Below are 23830 nucleotides of genomic sequence, written 5' to 3'. Positions count from 1 at the left end.
TTTTTCTGTAAATGGGTGGATTTGAACCCCCAACCTTGTGAGGACCCATAGATCAATAAACCAACACCTTATCAAATGAGCTATGTCTTCTCCCTTGTGCAAGCAGTCAATGTGCCTAATGAACCAAATTGGCAACTTTTCTTTCAAAAGAGAAAGAAAAAATGTTCAATGGAAATGGGGGGAATTGAACTCCCAAACTTGTGGGGACCGGCTGATCAATAAACCAACACCTTACCGACTGAGCTATCTTTTTTCTCTTGGACATCTACTCAATGTGACTAATAAACAAAATTGGCTTCTTTGCCTATACTTCAAAAGAGAAAGAACAAATGTTTGATGGCGATGAATTAAACTCCCAACCTTGTGGGGACCTGCTGATCAATAAACTTACACCTTACCAACAGAGCTATTTCTTCTACCTCATGCAAGCAGTAAATGTGCCTAATTAACCAAATTGGCTTCTTTTCCTATACTTCAAAAGAGAAATAAAAAATGCTTTATTAGAGATGCAGGAATTGAACTCACAAACTTGTGGGGACCTGCTGATCAGTAAACCAACAACTTAACAACTGAGCTATCTTTTCTCCCTTGCGGAAACAGTCAATGTGCATAATGAACCAAATTGGCTTCTTTTCTTATACATCAAAAGAGAAATAAAAAACATTTATTGGCGATGTAGGGAATTGAACCTAAAACATTGTGGGGACCTGCTGATTAATAAACCAACACCTTAACAACTGAGTTTTTTCTTCTCCCTTGTGCAAGCAGTCAATCTGCCTAATGGACCAAATTGGCTTCTTTTCCTTCAAAAGAGAAAGAAAAAAATGTTAGATGGCAATGCAGGGAATCGAACCCGCAACCTTGTGGGGACCTGGTGATAAATAAACCAACACCTTACAAACTGAGCTTTTTCTTCTCCCTTGTGCAAGCAGTCAATATGCCTAATGAACCAAATTGGCTTATTTTCATATCCTTCAAAAGAGAAAGAAGAAATGTTAGATGGAGACACGGGGAATTGAACCCTCAACCTTTTGTGGACCTGCTGATCAATAAACCAACACCTTAACGACTGAGCTATCTCTGGCCTCTTGAGCAAACAGTCACTGTGCCTAATGAACCAAATTGTTTTCTTTTACTATCCTTCAAAAGAGAAAGAAAAAACATTTAATTGCAATTGAACCCCCAACCTTGTGGGGACCTGCTGATCAATAAACCAACACCTTACCAACTGATCTATGTCTTCTCCCTTGTGCAAGCAGTCAATGTGCCTATTTAACCAAATTGGCTACGTTTTCTACAAAAGAGAAAAAAAAATGTTCGATGGCAATTGGACCCCCAACCTTGTGGGGACGTGCCGATCAATAAATCAACAACTTACCAACTGAGCTATCTCTTCTCTCTTGCGCAAGCAGTCAATGTGCCTAATGAACCAAATTGGCTTCAAATTGGCTACTTTTCCTTCAAAAGAGAAATGTCCGATGGCAATGGAGTGAATTGAACCCCCAACCTTGTGGGGACCTGCTGATCAATAAACCAACATATTAGCGACTGAGCTATCTTTTCTACAGTGCACAAGCAGTCAATGTGCCTAATGAACCAAATTGGCTTCTTTTCCTATACTTCAAAAGAGAAAAAAAAATGTTCGATGGCAATGGATGGAATAGAACCCCCAACCTTGTAGGGACCTGATTACCAAGAAACCAACACCTTACCAATTGAGCTATCTCTTCTCTCTTGTGCAAGCAGTCAATGTGCCTAATGAACCAAATTGGCTTCAAATTGGCTAATTTTCCTTCAAAAGAGGAAATGTTCGATGGCAATGGGGGGAATTGAACCCCCAACCTTGTGGGACGCGCCGATCAATAAACCAACGCCTTACCAACTGAGCTATGTTTTCTTCATTGGGCAAGTAGTTAATTTGCCTAATGAACCAAATTGGCTAATATTTCTTCAAAAGAAAAGAACATATGTTCGATGGCAATGGGGGAATTAAACCCTCAACCTTGTGGGGACCTGCTGATCAATAAATCAACACCTTACCAACTGAGCTATTTCTTCTCCCTTTTGCAAGCAGTCAATCTGCCTAATGAACCAATTTGGCTTCTTTTATTATACTTCAGATGAGAAATTAAAAAAACTCTTTGGCGATGCGGGAAATTGAACCCCCAATCTTGAGGCGACCTGCTGATCAATAAGCCAATACATTAGCAACTGAGCTATCTCTTCTCCCTTCTGCAAGCAGTCAATGTGCCTAATAAAGCAAATTGGCTTCTTTTCCTATACTTCAAAAGAGAAAGAATATATTTTCATTGGCAATGTGGGGAATTGAACCCCCGACCTTGTGGGGACCTGCTGCTCAATAAACCAATACCTTAACAAGTGAGCTATTTCTTCTCCCGTGTGCAAGCAGTCAATCTGCCTAATGGACCAAATTGGCTTTTTTTCCGTCAAAAGAGAAAGAAAAAACTTTCGTTGGCAATGGGTGGAATTTAACACCCAACCTTGTGGGGACCAGCTGATGAATAAACCAATACCTTACCAACTGACCTATCTTTTCTCCATTGTACAAGCAGTCAATGTGCCTAATAAACAAAATTGGCTTCTTTTCCTTCAAAAGAGAAAGAAAAAATATTAGATGGCAATGCAGGGAATTAAACCCACAACCTTGAGGGGACCTGCTAATTAACAAACAAGCACCTTACCAACTGAGCTATCTTTTCTCCCTTGTGCATCTAGTCAATGTTCCTAATTAACCATATTGGCGTCATTTCCTATTCTTCAAAAGAGAAATAGAAAGATTTCTTTGGTGATGCGTGGAATTGAACCCACAACCTTGTGGGAACCTGCTAATCAAGAAACAAATACCTTACCGACTGAGCTATCTTTTCTCCTTTGTGCAAGCAGTCAATGTGCCTAATGAACCAAATTGGCTTCTTTTCCTATTCTTCAAAAGAGAAATAAAAAATGTTCATTGGCGATGCGGAACCCACAACGTTGTGGGGACCTGCTGATCAATAAACCAACACCTTACCGACTGAGCTATCTCTGGCCTCTTGAGCAAACAGTCACTGTGCCTAATGAACCAAATTGTTTTCTTTTACTATCCTTCAAAAGAGAAAGAAGAAACATTTGATGGCAATGGGTGGAATTGAACCCCCAACCTTGTGGGGACCTGATTATCAATAAACCAAAACCTTACCAACTGAGCTATTTCTTCTCTCTGGTGCAAGCAGTCAATGTGCCTAATTAACCAAATTGACTTAAAATTAGCTAATTTTCCTTCAAAAGAGAAAGAAAAAATGTTCGATGGCAATTGATCACCCAACCTTGTGGGGACGTGCCGATCAATAAACCAACACCACCGACAGAGCTATCTTTTCTCCAATGTGCAAGCAGTCAATGTGCCTAATGAACCAAATTGGCTACTTTTCCTTCAAAAGAGAAAGAAAAATGGTCGATGGCAATGGGTGGAATTGAACCCCCAACCTTGTGGGACGCGCCGATCAATAAACCAACGCCTTACCAACTGAGCTATCTTTTCTCCATTGTGCAAGTAGTTAATTTGCCTAATGAACCAAATTGGCTAATATTCCTTCAAAAGAAAAGAACAAATGTTCGATGGCAATGGGGGAATTGAACCTACAACCTTGTGGGAACCTGCTGATCAATAAACCAACACCTTACCGACTGAGCTATTTCTTCTCCCTTTTGCAAGCAGTCAATCTGCCTAATGAACCAAGTTGGCTTCTTTTATTATACTTCAGATGAGAAATTTAAAAAACTCTTTGGCGATGCGGGAAATTGAACCTAGAATCTTGAGGCGACCTGCTGATCAATAAGTCAATACATTAGCAACTGAGCTATCTCTTCTCCCTTCTGCAAGCAGTCAATGTGCCTAATGAACCAAATTGGCTACTTTTCCTTCAAAAGAGAAAGAAAAATGTTCGATGGCAATGGGTGGAATTGAACCCCCAACCTTGTGGGGAACTGCTGATCAATAAACCAACAACTTAGCGACTAAGCTATCTTTTCTCCATTGCGCAAGCAGTCAATGTGCCTAATGAACCAAATTGGCTTCTTTTCTTATACTTCAAAAGAGAAATAAAAATCCTTTATTGGCGATGCAGGGAATTGAACCTACAACCTCGTGGGGACCTGCTGATGAATAAACCAAAACCTTAACGATTGAGCTATCTCTTCTTCCTGATACAAAAGGTCAATGTGCCTAATGAACCAAATTGGCTTCTTTTCCTATACTTCAAGAGAGAAATTGAATATTTTAATTGCTGATGCGGAGAATTGAACGCCCAACCTTGTGGGGATCTACTAATCAACAAACAAACATATTACCAACTGAGCTATCTCTTCTCTGTTGTGTAAGCAGTCAATGTGCCTAATGAACCAAATTGGCGTCTTTTCCTATACTTCAAAAGCGATATAGAAAAATTTCTTCAGTGATGCGGGGAATTGAACCCCCAAACTTGTGGGGACTTGCTGATCAATAAACCAACACCTTACCAACTGAGCTATTTCTTCTCTTCTGTACAAACAGTTAATGTGCCTAATGAACCAAATTGGCATAAATTGGCTAAATTTCCTTCAAAAGAGAAAATGCTCAATGGGGGGAATTGAACCCCCAACCTTGTGGGGACCTACTGATCAATAAACCAACACCTTCCCAACTGAGCTATTTTTTCTCTCTTGAAGAAACAGTCAATGTGCCTAATGAACCAAATCGGCTAATTTTCCTTTAAAATAGAAAGAAATAATGTTCGATGGCTATGCGGGGAATTGAACCCGCAACCTTGTGGGGACCTGCCGATCACTAACCAAACACCTTAACAACTGAAATATCTTTTCTCTCTTGTGCAAGCAGTCAATGTGCCTAATGAACAAAATTGGCTTCAAATTGGCTAATTTTCCTTCAAAAGAGAAAATGTTCGATGGCAATGCAGGGAATTGAACCCCTAACCTTGTGGGGACCTGTCAATCACTAACCAAGCAACTTACCGACTGAGCTATCTTTTCTCCCTTGTGCAAGCAGTCAATGTGCATAATGAACCAAATTGGCTTCTTTTTATATACTTCAAAAGAGAAAGAAAACATTTTAATAGGGGTTGCCTGGAATTGAACCTACAACCTTGTGAGGACCTTGTGAGCTATCTCTCCTCCTTTATGCCAGCAGACAATTGCCTAATGAAACAAAAAGGCTTCTTTTCCTATAGTTCAAAATAGAAAGAAAAAATGGCGATGCTCGTAATTAAACCCCCAACCTTTTGGGGACCTGCTGATCAATAAACCAACAACTTAACGACTAAGCTATCTTTTCTCCCTTATGCAAGCAGTCAATGTGCCTAATGAACCAAATTGGCTTCTTTTCCTATACTTCAAAAGAGAAATTAAAAAAGTGCATTCACGATGCGGGGGATTGAACCCCCAACATTATGGGGACCTAATGACCAATAAACCAACACCTTACCAACTGAACTATCTCATCGCCCTTGTGCAAGCAGTCAATGGGCCGACTGAGCTATCTCTTCTCCCTTGTGCAAGCAGTAAATGTGCCTAATTAACCAAATTGGATTCTTTTCCGATACTTCAAAAGAGAATATAAATATTTTATTTGCTGATGCGGGGAATTGAACCCACAAGCTTGTAGGGACCAGCTGATCAATAAACTAACAACTTACCAACCGAGCTATCTCTTCTCTCTTGAGCAAGTAGTCAATGTTCCTAATGAACCAAATTGGCTTCTTTTCCTTCAAAAGAGAAAGAAAAAGGTTCGATGGCGATGCGGGGAATTGAACCCCGAACTTGTGGGGTCCTCCTGATCAATAAACCAACACCTTACCCATTGAGCTATCACTTCTGACTTATGCAAGCAGTCAATAAGCCTAATGAACCAAATTGGCTTCTTTTCCTATACTTCAAACGAGAAAGAAAAACTGTTTGATGGCGATGCGGGGAATTGAAACACCAACCTTGTGGGGACCTGTTGAGCAATAAACCAACAACTTACCGACTGAGCTATCTTTTCTCCCTTGTGCAAGCAGTCAATGTGCCTAATGAACCAAACTGGCTTCTTTTCCTTCAAAAGAGAAAGAAAAAGGTTCGATGGCGATGCGGGGAATTGAACCCCGAACTTGTGGGGTCCTCCTGATCAATAAACCAACACCTTACCCATTGAGCTATCACTTCTGACTTATGCAAGCAGTCAATAAGCCTAATGAACCAACATGGATTCTTTTCCATACTTCAACACCATGTAAAATCTTAAAAGTAGGCCAAACAATTCTTTCTAAAAAGACAAAGAAAAAAAGCAATCTTTTCAAGAGGTCTCTTTAATTAACAAATAGATTTACAGTTTGATGTCACAGAGTAGCCAAACTATTAGATATCAAAATGTGTCCTTTGTGATAGGGGGGCTCAAACCTACAACCTTGTGGGGAGCTGTTGATCAACAAACCAACAACTTACCCACTGAGCTATCTCTTCTGACGTGTGCAATCAGTCAATAAGCCTAATAACCCAACATGGTTTCTTTTCCATACTTCAACACCATGTAACTCATATTAAAAGTAGGCCAAACAAGTCTTTCAAAAAATAAAAATAAAAATAAAGCAATCTTTTTAACAGGTCTCTTTAATTAACAAATAGATTTTTCAGTTTAATGTCACAAAATAGACAAACTATTAGATTTCAAAATAAAATGAAAATGTGTCTTTTGTGATAGCAGGGCTAGAACCCACAACCTTGTGGGAAGCTGCTGATCGTAAACCAACACCTTACCCACTGAGCTATCACTTCTGACTTGTGCAACCGGTCAATAAGCCTAATAAACCAACATGGCTTTTTTTCCATACTTCAACACCATGTAACGCATATTAAATTAGGCCAAACAAGTCTTTCAAAAAAGACAAAGAAATAAAGCAATCTTTTCAACAGGTCTCTTTAATTAACAAATAGATTTACAGTTTAATGTCACAAAGTAGACAAACTATTAGATTCAAAAATTAAAATAAAATGATCCTTTGCCAATGCTAGAACCTACAACCTTGTGGGGAGTTGTTGAGCCGTAAACCAACACCTTACCTACTGAGCTATCACTTCTGACTTGTGCAAGCAGTCAATTAGCCTAATGAACCAACATGGCTTCTTTTCCATACTTCAACAAAATGTAACTCATATTAAAAGTAGGCCAAACAAGTCTTTCAAAAAAGACAAAGAAATAAAGCAATCTTTTCAACAGGTCTCTTTAATTAACAAATAGATTTACAGTTTAATGTCACAAAGTAGACAAACTAATAGATTCCAAAATAAAAATCAACCCTTGGCAATTCTGGGGCTAGAACCAACAACCTTGTGGGGAGCTGTTGATAAGCCTAATAAACCAACATGGCTTCTTTGCCATACTTCAACACCATGTAACTCATTAAAAGTAGGCCAAACAAGTATTTTCTTTAATTAACAAATAGATTTACAGTTTAATGTCACAAACTAAACAAACTATTAGATTTCAAAAAGAAATTAAAATGTTACCTTGGCAATAACAGGGTTTAAATCCACAACTTTGTGGGGACCTGCTGACCTGCAAACCAACATCTTACCACAGAGCTACTATTTTACACTTGTGCAAGCAGACAAAAATGCCTAATGAACCAACATGGGTTTTTTGCTATACTTCAACACCATGTAACATTAAAAGAAGGCCAATCAAGTCTTTCAAAAAAGACAAAGAAATAAAGCAATCATTTCAACAGGTCTCTTTAACAAATAGATTTACAGTTTAATGTCACAAAGTAAAGAAACTATTAGATTTCAACGGGAAAAAATAAACATTTTACCTTGCTAATGCCAGGGCTTGAACCCCCAACCTTGTGGGGAATTAATGGACCAACATGGCTTGCTTTCCATACTTTAACACCATGTAAAATGTAGAGTATGTGATTTGAACAGTCCTTGAGTATTTAACTTATATTGAACATAGCCCAAACAAGTCTTTTAAAAATGACAAAGTAATAAAGCAATAATTTAAAAGGTCTCTTTAATTAACAAATAAATGTACAGTTTAATGTCACAAAGTAGACAAACTATTAGATTTCATAATAAAAATTTTTACCTTGGTGATGCCAGGGCTTGAATCCCCAACCTTTGGGGGGACTTGATAGATTGGTAAACCAACACCTTAAATACTAAACTAATGCTTCCCTTCTGTGCAAACAGTCAATAGACCTAATGGACCAACATGGCTTCCGTTCCATACTTCAACACCATGTAAAATGTAGAGTTTGTGATTTGAACAGTACTTAACTCAAATTAAACATAGGCCAAACAAGTCTTTGAAAAAAGACAAAGTAATTAAATTGAAGCTAATGTTAGATATAAACATATAGTGGGATACAAAGTACATATATCAAATCTCAATTGAGTAGTGAGTACAGTGCCAATTCAGCACAGAGGATTAAGGAGTCTTGTGGAAAACTCAGGGACAGTACCTTTGTGTTGCCAGTTCATGAAACCCTGACCTTGTGGGGACCTGCTAATCAGTAAACCAACACCTTAACCACTGAGCCACCATTTCCCCAATGCAAACAGTCAATTGACCTAATGGACCAATATGGCTTCAGTTCCATATGTCAACACCATGTAAAATATAAAGTATGTGATTTGAACAATACTTTGTACTTTGAAGGATGTACCACAAAAAGATAGATAAAAAATATATATCATTTATTTGACCAAACTATGATCATGTATGCTGGTATATTATAGTACAATGCAATGCCTAGTAGTCAAGGATATTAGATCATATCCTAATTATTGCTTGTTCTCTCTCTCTCTCTCTCTCTCTCTCTCTCTCTCTCTCTCTCTCATATATATATATATATATATATATATATATATATATATATATATATATATATATATATATATATATACATAGTACTGTGTATATATAGTCCATGCACAGCCAATACTATGAATATGTAACAGAAAAGGTAGTAAGTACTGAGGACACTAGAGAGTGGTAGAGAGCAGAGTTTGCTCTTTCTTTTTTTTCTTCAACGGTGCTATTGTGTATGAAAAATAAGGTCAAATCCAGAACTAATTGTTAAGTCTTAAAGATCCTTAAAGATACCTTGTAAAACCCTAAATTGCCCCTATTTGTGTGTAGAGATGTATTATTTCTTGTTACTGATGTTTCTATTCAAGAATCTGAGCATCCTACTGTTTCAAATTCTAATCAGAGACAGATGTATACTTAATTAGCTTATTTTTCTCTCAATTTGTATTTATTCTTATTCATACCAGATGAACTCATAAACCACTGGAAGAGCTGAAGATTTTTTTTTCCCCTGGTCTTTGTAAAACATTATAAAAAAAAACAAAAAAAAAACGTCATGAACAAGGCCACAAGTGGGACTGTATTAACCACAGTGACAGCAACAACCAACATGACATACGTTAACCGCTTAACCTGCTGTCACTGTTGAGCAGAATGTATAAAGTTGCCACTTTAGATTTGTGAAATCTACTGCTCCTGTTGTTTTCATGTTGGTTTTGCTAAGAAGCTATGATTATAATATGACCGAGTATCCTTGACTACTTGTCATTGTGTTGTTACTATAACAACCAAGCATACAGGATCATTGTTTAAACAAATAAATTACATTTGGCAATAATCAGTATTAATAATTGTGGGGAAAAAAGAAAATGATTTAGATTTATCTATCACTTTGTGGTACAATGCTGGCAAATCATCCAGCTGCATCTGTTGAACCGAACTGTGTCCAGCAGTGTGTGTGTTTCTTGAGGGCTTTTTGTTGTGCTGTCTGGCCTGCTGAAACTCAGCTGTAGGGTAGGGAGCAAATTTAAACTTGACTAATTGAATAGGGACATCTGCATGCAAGTAGACAGAACAAGAGTATGACAGAAAGGGAGCATGGATCTCTTGGTGAAGACACTATGGGATGTGTTTTTTTTTTTTTTTTTTTTTTTTTTTTTTTTTTTTTTTTTTTTTATTTGAGCAAGAGGGAGGATGGACTAAGTGTGCCACATGGAGATGAGAGGGGAAATGAAGAGCAGTGGCTACTGCCATGTTTGGGGGAGGGGAAGCTGGCAACCATAACCTTTTCCCTTTTTTTTCAGACATACAGGCACACCAGAGGAAGGCTGCCAACCTCCTGCAGAGAAGCAGGGTGTATGTATGTGTGTGGCTTAACATTCAGACACTATCTGTCAAAAGCTGGCTGCAAATTTAGCTCTGTGTATTGTGGAAAGCGTGTGTCTTAATTCATCCTCGTTAGCATTTTTTTTTTTATTTGTATAAAAACTCTAATTCAAAAGGACATGCCCTGAGGATCAACTTAGTCAAAGAGTATTCTTTGGTCATCTGTTTGCTGTCTTACCTCTCCTTTTGCTCATCTGCTTTCACCTTGATATGAAAATATGCACAGTTTGGGTATTCTTTATACAGTTTAAACTAGGAAAACTGAGACGTCTTTTATAAAGTTATATTAATATGACAGAGCAGTAAATTCATGTGCTAATACTATAGAGAATGGTAAAGATTCATACACAGAGTACACACAAGACTATTGGATTCTCCCATTGCCAGGAGACTCAGGGCTTGAATCAACTATTATTAGAATATTCGATTATTAGAATATTTGAACCTATTAAACCTATATGGATCTACAGGTGCTACTTTGAGTTTACCTCCATGCGCATCATCGTCATTTTATTCTTCTCCTTCCAACCTAAAAAATGTTTAGACAACAAATTGCATTGTTTTACAGTGGGCTGTTCTAATTGAATCTTATTATCTAACATTTGCTTGTTTTTCTGTCATCATATACCCCTTGTTTTACTTTCTGGGAAAAAAAAACTTTAAAAACTAAATTTAATACATAATGTGAATGGGGAATAAATTGTGATTTGAAGACAATTGCTTAATAAGGTTCAACTGTATAGATTCTTCTTCCCACTGGTCCACTATTAACAATGTATATGCATATGGCACACTTGAATATACCTTTTTTTTTTTTATATTTGTAGATGATATTTTTACATGATAGACACCATTATTTTGCAGGCATTATAAAAAATTTTTAATCTTTCCCTAAAACATTCTTGTCAGGTTCTTGCTTGATCAGCATGCCCAAAATTGTATTTTACCCCTCACCTGGAGGAACCATGAAAAACCAACAAATTAGGACCAACTGAAAGGGTGTTCAGATATGGTTGTAAAACCTGGGACACTGAGACAGAGTTGATGATATATTTGTAGAACCTCAAGTTTTTAAAATGTGGCTTACATTATTTATCCCTAATTCATTCTCATGAGGAGGAGATGCACTTTGTAGGGTCATGGTAGGGGCTAGGGGATCATTCTGTCTATAGTCCATGGCAGTGCTGTTTACTACCCTTTTGGTCAGCCTTTGTTTCAACAAGGGTTAACCTTATGTCTTTACTTTGTGACAGATGAACAATTAGTCTGAGAATCCAATGGCTGCCATCTGGTCTAAATATCACTCTAGGGTACAATATGGACAGCCTTCATACAAAACTAAATGGTCAACTGATTAATTTACAAAATAGACTGCTAGTTGGTTCTCCTACTTTTTCAGTAATCACTAACAAAAAAAATGACATCCATTTTAGTTTATCTATTTTAGTCCTCTTAGGAAAAGAAATTGAAGGACAATTGTGTTTGAGTGTTTCATGAACTGCTAAGTCAGAATCAGTTCATAGGGGCTAAACCAACAGACATAGGTGACCTGGCAGAAATGTCTCCATCCAGTGTAGATCTTCTCAAGGAGGAAGCCGTGGAAACCAATGTCTTGCCATGCCAGTTGCTGTGTACATAGATTGTAAGATTTTTACACAAAAGGCCATTAATGAATAAAACATTTTGTGAATAGCAATCATTTCAGTAGCATGCACACTCAAAAAACACACCCCAAAAAGTGGGCGAGTAAAAATATTTAAAAAATATTCATGGTTAACAAGTTAACAAGTTAACAAGTTCAGATATGCCAAATAATCCGTTATGCCTTTCATTTATCCCAGATATCCTTCTAAACCACCTAGCCATGGTATTTTACACACATTTTTACTTAAACTTTGTTATAACTGTGTTTTTTATAGAAAAAAAAAAAATAATAATTATATAATTTTATATATATATATATATATATATATATATATATATATATATATATATATATATATATATATATATATATATATATATATATAAAGCATCATGCAGGATCATATCACATACTGCTATGAATCTTACAATGATAAATGGAAAATAAAGCTTGAAGTGTTTGTGGCATAGCTGTGTCCATAGTAGTATGTGTGTATATAGGAGAAGGTGTTTGTCTTTACAAAGCAGCAGACAAACAATTGAGGCATAAAAATTTTATTTAGGGCTACTCTCAGGCTTTCTGCAGTCCCATATATAACATTCCCACTATTCTAAATAACCATTTTCACATTTGTCCCTCTTGTGCATAGTCACAGATCAAATCATAAATTGAAATGTGTTTAATTATAACATACATGATATTGTTAAATAGGTGTCACAAGGTAAAAGCACTTTAACCACAACTCAACCGAATGACAAATATTTTTTAGTAGCATTACGGATCAACATTTTTTATTATAAAATCAGCAGGCTATTTGTTTCTCAATACTCTTCTTTGATATTATTAGAAAAATCTAAGTAAACTGATTATTTTCAGAGAAGAGTGTTAACTTACATGCTTAAATAAAAGTGTTGCACTACAGAAAAAAAAAATATTATTGGAGTGCCTGAGAATTAGCTACTGGTCCATATGGAGTATACTGCTTTGGAGCAGCTGCTGTCTTGTAAGTGTGTGCCAGGACTGTTTCACCACACACAATCATAAAATACGCCACCACATACAGCCAGACAACTCACATGCCCACTTACACACCCCAAACATAATGTGGCTCAGAATAGTAATGACTCTATTTCAGTGCCTACCTTTATTACATTCCAAACAGAGACTGCACAGACTCCCTCTCTCTAGCTTTCTTTGTTGGTAGTGGAGTTGTGGGTTTGTGTGTTTGATCAGGCATATATTGAGAAATCCAAAACAAATCCTGATCTTGTACACCTTGAACAAAATGTAAATAACTACAGAGGATATGGTAAGTTTTTATTACATTTCCTACAAATAGCATTATGAAAAATTTAACAGTATTAACTCTCCAATTACCATAAAATTTCCTTGGATATTTGTTATATGACCATGAGCATCGAGCAACTCTACTTGGCTTATTTAATAAATAGATTTTAAGTAGAAGATAATTCCAGGAAAAATATGGCTGACCTGTAAATTACACTGAAAATACAGTGAGGAAAATAAGTATTTGAACACCCTGCTATTTTGCAAGTTCTCCAACTTAGAAATCATGGAGGGGTCTGAAATTGTCATCGTAGGTGCATGTCCACTGTGAGAGACATAATAAAAAAAAAAAATCCAGAAATCACCATTCATTCTTAACTTCATTTTTAACTATTTATTTGTATGATACAGCTGCAAATAAGTATTTGAACACCTGTCTATCAGCTAGAATTCTGACCCTCAAAGACCTGTTAGTCTGCCTTTAAAATGTCCACCTCCACTACATTTATTATACTAAATTAGATGCACCTGTTTGAGGTCGTTAGCTGCATAAAGACACCTGTCCACCCCATACAATCAGTAAGAATCCAACTACTAACATGGCCAAATACCAAAGAGCTTTCCAAAGACACTAGAGACAAAATTGTACACCTTCACAAGGCTGGAAAGGGCTATGGGGAAATTGCCAAGCAGCTTGGTGAAAAAAGGTCCACTGTTGGAGCAATCATTAGAAAATGGAAGAAGCTAAACATGACTGTCAATCTCCCTCGGACTGGGGCTCCATGCAAGATCTCACCTCGTGGGGTCTCAATTATCCTAAGGAAGGTGAGAAATCAGCCCAGAACTACACGGGAGGAGCTGGTCAATGACCTAAAAAGATGACCTAACCATTTCCAAGGTTACTGTTGGTAATACACTAAGACGTCATGGTTTGAAATCATGCATGGCACGGAAGGTTCCCCTGCTTAAACCAGCACATGTCCACGCATGTCTTAAGTTTGCCAATGACCATTTGGATGATCCAGAAGAGTCATGGGAGAAAGTCATGTGGTCAGATGAGACCAAAATAGAACTTTTGGGTCATAATTCCACTAAACGTGTTTGGAGGAAGAAGAATGATGAGTACCATCCCAAGAACACCATCCCTACTGTGAAGCATGGGGTGGTAGCATCACCACCCATGGGGTGTTTTTCTGCACATGGGACAGGGCGACTGCACTGTATTAAGAAGAGGATGACCGGGGCCATGTATTGCGAGATTTTGGGGAACAACCTCCTTCCCTCAGTTAGAGCATTGAAGATGGGTCAAGGCTGGGTCTTCCAACATGATAATGACCCGAAGCACACAGCCAGGATAATCAAGGAGTGGCTCTGTAAGAAGCATATCAAGGTTCTGGCATGGCCTAGCCAGTCTCCAGACCTAAACCCAATAGAGAATCTTTAGAGGGAGCTCAAACTCTGTTTCTCAGCGACAGGCCAGAAACCTGACTGCTCTAGAGAAGATCTGTGTGAAGAAGTGGGCCAAAATCCCTCCTGCAGTGTGTGCAAACCTGGTGAAAAACTACAGGAAACATTTGACCTCTGTAATTGCAAACAAAGGCTACTGTACCAAATATTAACATTGACTTTCTCAGGTGTTCAAATACTTATTTGCAGCTGTATCATACAAATAAATAGTTAAAAAAATCATACATTGTGATTTCTGGATTTTTTTTTTTAGATTATGTCTCTCACAGTGGACATGCACCTACGATGACAATTTCAGACCCCTCCATGATTTCTAAGTGGGAGAACTTGCAAAATAGCAGGGTGTTCAAATACTTATTTTCCTCACTGTATATGTTTTCTGTCCTGTTTCCCTGTTAAAGTCCTGCTATCCCTAAAGACAAGTTTACACAATTTCATGTGGATAAATTGTGTCCAGATGAAAGTAATCAGATCTGGGCCATAATTAAATCCTGAAAGCTCAGGTTACAGTCTGTGTAGCCTTTCACATGTTTTCCCTATACTCTTCCCAATGTCCAAAATCAACGCATGCATTTGAATGTACAAGTGTGCATGGTGCCGTATAATGGACTAGTGTAAAGCGATTAATGATGATGAATGAATGACAAAAATAAGAATATGTGAATGGAGACATAAACCAAGGCTGTCTCCACTATTCTAATCCCAAACTTCTAATCTTAACACATATCAATCAGTAGTGAGTGAATAGCGATTTTCTCCAAGCGAGGGATGACGCCCCATTTTATGAAAAATTGTATGAGCAGCAGTTTTTAAACCATGTGATCAGCTGACTTCACAGGCCTCTGAGGAATTACATGATACCTGGCTGGTAGCTGTCATGTAATAGACAAGAGCTGCCTAATGAGTAGGATTTGGTATAACATTACACAGTTACTCACATCTTTATCAGAAGTAACACTGATTACGGCCCATATATTTCATATTTGTACACTGTACTTTCGTCTATACCTCTATGAATTTTGTGGTGAGAGAGATCTGAATCAGAAAGAAATCACGAATATCACACACTAACCTTCTAAAATGATCAGAAAGAGTAATATAACCTTTCACTGTTAGAAATTATTTGACACAGCACAGGCTTTTATACTTCCATGTGAAAGGTATGAATGAGTGTGTAAACAAACAGGTTTAGGAGGTTTTGAAGCACACATACAAGAGAGAATGATATGTGTTCATGTGCTACTGGACGGGCTTTTATCTTTTATTAAAAAACTTTGGGCAGACTATGTCATTTCAACTTAGAGCTTCTTGACTTGACTTGATAATAGATAGCTGTGATAATAAATAATATAACATGCATGGAGCCTTCTAACTGTTAGGGAACCACCGGCCACGCCCCCCCTCGGCACTCAGCACACTCGCAGGGCCTCGCCTTCATACTAATCACCTTCACCTGTCTCCAATCTACACCCTCCCTTTATAAGGCCCCCGTTTTGCACTCACTCACTTTCCGATCTACGGTTCATTCTGGTGATCATCCCTGGACTACCTGTGTTTCGGAATATACCCATTTTCCAGTACATGCTGCTGCTGATGTTTCCCAAGGCTAATAAACGTCCTATTCGTATTCTGGTTTCCGACTCTTGATCAAAGCGTGACACTAACAAATGACAAAATGATTTGTTTTAGATAAGAACATAGTGTACATATTTGTTTCCATTGTGATTGCTCTTACTGGTGGCAGTTTTACCACCAAAACAGATATGTTTGAATACGGACAAGCACTACTTAACTTACAAATTGTCCAGTTTTGATATCCTATTTATAAACATAAACACACACAGTGTTACTGACATTTTCCCCCCCGGAATCACCAGCTGTGCAACAGGATTGCTTTTACATATTAACCAAACATGAAAGCAACTGCTTATTTCTAAAGCAAAATTTGCATAATAAATAATAGTAGCAGTGCAGATTATAAAAAAAAAAAAGAAGGTTCCACAGTGTTGCATTGTTCGTTTACCACTATACAACACTAGCATTTACATGTAACTATAATTGGATTCAAAAAATGTATCCATTTATAGTAACATTCAGTTTTTTAAAAAAGGTGTGGAACAAGTTAGGTCCTGTTTTGTCCTGCATTATCACATCTACAGTCTTTTTTCTCACCAACTTCTCTTATGCCTCTTTGAAGTTAATATAACAAAGAAATACAGCTTCCAGTACAAAATACAAATATCCTTTAAACTGAAGATTTATACTGAAACTGTTACAACTTTAGCTATGTTACAAAATCTCTGTTACACCGAGGACTCCTTCATTAATGCTGAATAAATCTCCTCTCCCATATCTGTGATTTTATATATAAATAACTTTGGAATAATAAATTAATTTAACTGTCCACCATTTAAGTTCCAGTGGAGTTGCTATAGAAATTAGGATATTCATTTTAAAACTGTCATCTGCCTTGCAGATGAACACCTTGCAGATTTTCTATAAAAGCCATGCTGTTATAGAAAATTAACAAATGATCAATCAGAATTGAGAATTCAACAACTAAAGATTTTTTTGGGAAACTCACACTTGTGTGAGTTTCTTGTGTGAGGGCAGCAATTGATGTTCATTAATATGGAACATGTACTGTATCGCACTGTGCCATGTTCCTCTTATTATCCTCTGTAATAGCTGTTTGTGTAGTGTATGCCAAGCCTGTGTTGTGCAGTGAAATTTGATTTAAAGTGGTCAGAGCCAAAGCAGAATAAGTTATAGTGGCATTGTTCCAGCGATTCACCTGTGTAATAAAAAACTTAATGCAAACACACAAACACTACATATACTTATACACAATTAAAGCATGACATTGGTTACATGATTGATTTATTAAAGTAGCCCCAATGTGCAATTGTAAAACAGTAAATGAATTATCTCTGTTGAATAATGATGTTTAATGTTGATTTTAAGTTACCTCTACAGCTTTGCTTTTTATCTTAAAATGAACAGATGCTATGTTGTGTATGATACGCTAATTAGAAGCATGTCCTCCTTGCCGCTTTCCTTAGTGTGGTTGGGGCAGAATTGTAAGTTTGCCTGTCATATTTAAATTTCTAACATTGTTCTTTTTCCTCTTCCAGTACACATTGCCTGTATTGTGTACTGCAAATAGTACTAAAGCAAATGCTAGCAAAATGTTAAACTATTGCTGTCATGTTATATGAGTGGAGGTGTATGCAAGTGCAGATAACAAAACATAAAATATGAAGAAACATGAAAACACATGAAAAACAAACTTAGCCTAAATGTGTGAACAAGAAACAAAGATGACCAAAAATAACAACCATTGAAAGACAGATGTGAGACAAAGAGTGCTGTAAATGGTGAGACTTATATACATGTGCCAATTATAGAACAATCTGATTTGGGTGAGATCAGAGAGCATGAAATGGCATATACGAATGCAGTGGCTAATGGGAAGTGTAGTCCTGGCTCTTAATCCTGGCAATTGCTACATATTTACTCACCTGAGGCTAGCTTTGCATTTTCATCTTTAGCATATACTAGCATATAATAATTTGCATATAGTGTGTTTCAAGTTCAAACCAATTAATGCCTGTGCGCGTGTACATGTATGCATGCAGGGCTAGGTTAGGTGAAAACTGTACAACAATACCTCTGTGGGTATGTAGGTTACTACAAACCAGCTGCAGGCAATGTTCACTCATTATTTTTAATTCAGTTTGTACTCCTAGTGGTGGGAACAAAGGCCTATCCATGTGCACTCTTATTGACTTTAGAGCTTTGTAGTGGTGCAATTAATTATGTATATATATATATATATATATATATATATATATATATATATATATATATATATATATATATATATATATATATATAAATTTTTATAGTGTAAATAGAAACATCTTATTTGCATCGTACGCATCACTATGTGCATAATCCAACGTGTACCTAAATTTTAATCCCACTTGCTCCTCACTGCACAGATCATCATTATCTTTCACTTTGCAGTGGGAATCTCTGGGTGCTGTCCTTTCAGGACCAGCTTTCTCTTTCTCTCTTGTCCCCTCTTTCTCTGTACTTGACAGAGCTGTTGCCCCCCTACCTGCGTGTGTGAGCTGGTACAGCCCCTGTTCCCTGTCTTTCTCAATGCATTTTGCCCTTATAAGGAGAGAGTGAGAGCAGTGAGCGGGGGCGAGACAGTGTGCAGTTGGACTATACTATCTGCAAATGTATTGCAGGGGTGTGTAGAAGAACTGGAGGAGGCAAGAGATGGTGAGTAACGCAGCTTCTTTGAGGCTGCGAATGAAGGGCCAAAAATAGGCTACTGGGGTGAACTGAGCAAGTGCGTGGGAGGAGGAGAGAGGTAAAAGGAAGAAAGAGAGAAGAACAGAAAGAGAGAGAGAGAGAGAGAGAGGGAGATGATCTGTGTGGGATGATGGCACATTATAGAATGTTACACTAGGTTATTTTGAGGCACATCGTGTCAGTCCAGAACTGAGTACATCAGTGACAGAAAAGAAAATATGAGAATCAATCAGCATATTTTTATTGAGTTTTCCTTGATTTAGAAGAAGTTGGTTAAAAAATGGCACAAAAATATACCAAGCCAGGGCATATGCAGAGACAAACTCCTCTGCAACCGCTACAGTATAATACACAATGAGCATGGGAGTGTGTTCACAGGGATGACTAAAGTCTTCATCGTAAGCAGTCAATTTTAAATTAGAATTCAAACCATAATCAATCTGAGAAACACCTCGAGTTCTGCAGAGCTTTCTCCAACTGCACAGCTGCAGAAGTAATAGAGTAGGTGTAAGTGGGGGTGAATTTTGTGTTGCAGATTGCCTCACACGCTGTTACTGCTTCTTATTCTTCTTTTTTTTTTTTTTTTGCTTATTTCACACTTTTTTTTCCAGGAAAAGATGAAAGACATACACACATCTATGTTACACACATATTTGGATTAATTTCCTAATCAAATAATGGCTAAAACATAAATTATGAATGGCTCTGGTTTAAACATCCCTAAAATATATATTTAAACAAAAAAGCCAGATTACTTATCACTTTCTTAATACAATGTCGAACTATTAGTTAAACACACAATGCAGTTTTGCATTATCATTAATGAATATACTATCTCTACTACTTGATGGATTTGCTTACTTACATGGTTAACTTTTGCAGTCCTTAAGGGTGAAATTAATTCCAACCTTCATGTTACCATACCTACCATTCATTTAATTTTGTTGCTCCCTTATCAAGCATTAATAAGTATTTACAAAATGCTGCTGTATTCATAAAGTCTGTGATGCTCATAGTGGACAGGCATTCCACACACTCAGTAATATACAACTGTTAAACTGTGATTTATAATCCCACTGTTCAGTGCCACACAGAAAGGGACGAGGTCCACACTGAATCTAAATAAAAGCCTTCATTTACATAAACATTTATCAAAGCAGCTTTGCAACTATATTTATTGTGAAAAGCTCTTTTCAATTATAAATGGAATTGAATTAACAAGAAATAACAAGGTTTACGTGTCTCTCATCTTCTATTAGTGCTTATGTACACCCTCACACACTCTTACAAACAGACAGATTATCAAGATCTTCCAGATCATCATGATCATTCAAACTAGAGTTGGCCCAGCTTTACGGAAAGCCAGTATATCTTGAATGCTGAGAAGAGACTAGGTGGCAGAATTTCATGCTGTTTCTCGGGTTCACTTTGAGGTCACTCACTGAAAAGGCTACTCTCAGATAGCAGCACTTCTGCAGTTTCACTGGCCATGGTAATATTTAGGTCACTGGGTTAATAATTTACATTTTCAAGAAGCATTGGAGTAGAACATTAATTTGGTGTTTAGGTGAGTGGCTTTTAAAAGTCTGTTCAGATGAAAATAATGTTACATGGTGCATAAAATTTATTCTGTCTCTAACGGTCAGAGGGAAAACACACATGTTTACTTGATCTATTTGTGGAGTTGTCTTTCAGTTTTACTTAAATCAGAGGTGAAAAGAGTATTCAACAGCCATACTCAAGTAAGAGTAAAGAAGTAGCTCATTTAAAACTAAAGAAGTGAGCATTTTTCCATTTTTAAGTGCTTCTGTCCCTTATAACTTGAGCGAACCTTTTTAGCATAAAACCCAATCGTACCTGTCAAATTAGAAGCCCAAATTATTCCACAACTGCTTTAGAATGCAAAGCAAATATGAAACGAGAACACTATTGTCCTAGCTTGGTCTTGACTTTGAAAAGCTCTTGCAGGTTCAGCCATAGATTTTGTAGTGTTTTAAAGTTAATGCAGCCTGAGGCACTCCACATCTCCTCCCACGACCTTCATGATTATTTAGCACTAGGCACCAGTTTTACTGTCACCACATAGGGCTTTTATGGGATTTGATATGATTAGCTAGAGAGAAGAATAAGATTGAGAATCCTATCACTATCTGTGTAGTCTCAAGAACAATAACAAAAAACAGTAAAAAGCATATACATTTGAATGAAGAACGGTCAGGTAAAATTGCTAAAATTAAAACATTTCATGCTATTTATAAATGTTAAAAAGTTGGTTACTTTATATGCCTGGTTCTTGACTGTCTGATCTCATTAGATGCATCAGCATATGGCATTTAAGGGGTTTTCCATCTATTGGCCATAGGACACACAGCCTGGATTTGGTATGTGTATTTTTATTTTTTGTTGAAACTGAAACTGAATTTATTTTTTTATTTTTTTTACACAATAAAAGTTAATTCCCCATTAGAAAGCATATCTTAATTCTCCAGCAAAAACAAAAGCACCAATATAACATGACTGGAAGTGCTAAACATTTAGAATAAAACACACTATGATTAGATTTGTTTATGACATCTAATAGTTAGATAAGAAGAAACAGGAAAACAGGAAATAATGCTATAATTAACTACATTCATAACATTTGTCATCCACATCTCCCTGTGCAGTCTGTGACAGTTACCCTCTTTGACAATTTGGGGCATTTTCAGCCTCTCTATTAATTATTTCAGTGATTCATTCTAAATGATTTATTCCATTTCCATACAAGCCATGGCAAACCAAGCAATTGAAGGTCACTTGCATTGCATTGAGTCTTATGTTGTAGTTAATTACACTGCAAAAAGTGTGGAATGCAATGATACTGTATGCATCTGTAGTCAGATTTAAACTGGAAATCATTGGCTTAAACTGGAAGGCTTTTTTCTGTCCACTATACCCCTTGAAACACCAAGGAAATGCCCCAGAAGTATGAATCCTAGCACCGTCAGCATAGTTTATGTTTTTTGAAAATGTTTTCACCATGACAAAATGTTTTTTGACTTTGATAGTTTCTCAACCTCAGCTACATCATTCAAGTTATGAGTGGGGTTGTTCTCTTTTGTATATATGCCTGCAATTTATTAACATTTTCTAATTAAATTGACTTAGTTTGGTTTCCCAAAAATATATGTTAAAAAAACAAGTAGCATAATGCTGCATTTATTTCTGAGCTGAGACAAACAAATAGATAAATAAAATAAAATAAAATAAAATGAAAAAAATTTGAACACCACTCAACCTTGAACTCCTGCTAATATATTAAAATGGTCTTCTCAACTTCTCAAGTTCAGCACCTAATAAACAAAATAACAAAGAGTAAGCAAAGTTTTACAACATAAACGATTTATACTCGCATTTGTTGCAATGTCCTAACCAAATGACCAGGATCAGGTTTAGGATCTAGTTCTGCTGAACAACTGATGCCCTTTTCTGTCTATATAAAAAAAAATATTTTGTAAAATCCTACGTATGAGTTAAATAGTACTCTTTTACTAGTATCTACTTAGTGTTATATGCCGTTTCCGAGAGTAGAAATATTAAGTAATCCTAGTATAATTTGCCTACAGTTTGCTATTATATCCAATGTAGGTGTGTGTGTGTCATCAGAGTGTTTTAATATTGCTCTGCTTGTTTCAGTTTTTCTTCTGCACTGATTTACTTGGATCAGAAAAGGCTTTCTCCTGCCAGCCTCAAATGCTGATTGAACATGCTTAGTTAGAGCAGAAAAATATCGGCAATGAGCAACCGACTACTAATGATAACTGTCACTTGATGGCCAACAGTTACTTTAGTCACTGTATGTCAGGGTTCTAATTTTTAGAATGATAGAATGAATATTTATGCCTTGTATTTTATGGACCATCTGAACATAGTGATGTTGGTTTTGGGTTCTTTTTCCCTTTTCTTTGTACACAAGGACTAATACTTCTGATGTATTATACTTTGTATATCAAATACTCATTATTTAACTCCGGAGACTGTAAGTGCATAAATGTTTAGACCCTGTTGCCTAGCCACAAACAAGTCCTCTGCTACTGTCATGTGTCCTAATCAACTCTACACTAATAATACAAGACTATATAAGTTGCAAATCTCAGGTATTGCTGTTGACAGTAATAAATAGTGCTACATCATTCAAAGTTCAAAATCAATGATGACGCAAAATTGTCATGTTCATTATCAAAGTACAAGTCAAATTTAACAACATGCAGTCATTCGATATGAGTAAGATAGATGATAGCACTGCAGGAGGCCACTGTAAATAATTGGCATGTTCCCAGCACATTCTGGAGGCATACTGCAGAGATGATAATGAAAAATCCATGAATCATATATGAGCTAAATGCAAATACACATTTGATACATGAGCTAATGTACCACGCACCACTATATGATCATACCTCAAAAATAGGTCAAGTGCTACATACTACCAAATACTTTACATCCAAGCTTCAGTAACATTGTTGTGGCACAAGCTAGGGTGTGTGTTGACCTGCAGGGGGTGAAGGAGTGCAAAGAGACAGGATAGACTGGTGAGTACAAACAATAGCCATTTTGTTCACACACTCCAAGCCAGATACAGATCATTTGACCAGTAGCATCAGTTGTGTCGTTATATCGGGGAGACAGCTCACACGCACCTGCTATGAAGGAGGGCAAATTGCACGGTAAAGGGTTAAATGACACCCCCATGCTATAAATGCATAAAGGCACATACTCACACACTCCCCCCACTCATGCTTGTTGGCTTTGGAGATGTCAGTTGTTAGTCTGGGGGAGGGTGTGTGAAGGGGATAGGCTGGTGGGGGTCTTTGTAAGAGCGCAAGACAGAGAAA

General features: G+C 37.0%; 1 protein-coding gene across 1 annotated transcript in view; it reads left to right on the top strand.

The window, feature by feature from the left end:
- Positions 1–23830, top strand: part of yars1 (tyrosyl-tRNA synthetase 1) — a 239454-nt gene that overhangs the window by 50498 nt on the left and 165126 nt on the right. The window lies entirely within an intron of this gene.

The sequence above is a fragment of the Silurus aristotelis genome (assembly GCF_946808225.1).
Source record: "Silurus aristotelis genome assembly, chromosome: 21".
In the NCBI taxonomy this organism is placed as follows: domain Eukaryota; kingdom Metazoa; phylum Chordata; class Actinopteri; order Siluriformes; family Siluridae; genus Silurus; species Silurus aristotelis.
This window is presented reverse-complemented; position numbering and strand designations above follow the sequence as displayed.